Genomic DNA, 966 nt, shown 5'->3' with positions numbered 1-966 from the left:
AGTATACAATTATTAGTTTTTGTTTCTCTTCCTCTCATCTTCTTCCCCTTTTTCTTCTCCTTCCTCCTTCTCCTCTTCTCCTCCTCCTTCCCTTTTTCTTCCCTTTTCTCCTTTTTTCTTCTTTCTCCTCCTCTTCTTTTTTAAATCCTTGGCCCTCTAGTTTATTTTTTGCCAGTTCACCAGTAGACATATCCCATTATCCCCTTCAACCCTGAAAACAGAATGTCTTGCTTGTAGACTAATAGGGAATTTAATATCCATCAGAGGATAAAATCATTCTCTCTGTGATTTCATTTATATAGCTTAAGTGCTTGCATTACGCTATGCAAGGCAACAAGAGTAGCAGTAGCAAAACCAACGAAGTTATTGTCCTCAGGGATTTTACTCAAGTGGAAAATTGGACAACATCACACCATTGTTCCTTGATTTTAACATTTATCATTATTATCCAAAATATAGCTCAGTATAAATTTTCATAAGGCACAAGTCAAAGCTTTTTGAGTTGCCATCTCAAAAGAATGTATCAGTTTGAAGCTCTAGTGTTAATATGTCTTTATATTAGAAGCACTTTTCAGGCATTGTCACTGTCACACTTTGGTTATCTCTACAAATGTATAATTTGTTTTCTCTAAATAGATTGAAAATCATTGTATGTGAAATAATTTAACCATTTACTCAGTCTTAAAAACTACTGAAGGTGGAGAATATGGCATAATAAACAAGATATCATCTAGTCCTTTGGAAAGGCCTTCGACCACTCTAAACCCTCAAGAGTAATTTGGCAGGCTTTGACTTAATCCTCTTCAGTTTAAGATCATATGTCGGGCTGAGGATGTGGCTCAGGTAGAGTACTTACCTAGCATGCACAAAGCCCTGGATTTGACCTCCAGCACCATTTAAAAACAAAGACGACCATATGTTACCTGTAGTCTATGCATTTTCATCTGATGGCCCGCTCAAGTGCCT

The sequence above is a fragment of the Spermophilus citellus genome (assembly GCF_964194105.1).
Source record: "Spermophilus citellus genome assembly, chromosome: 9".
NCBI classification, from domain to species: domain Eukaryota; kingdom Metazoa; phylum Chordata; class Mammalia; order Rodentia; family Sciuridae; genus Spermophilus; species Spermophilus citellus.
This window is presented reverse-complemented; position numbering follows the sequence as displayed.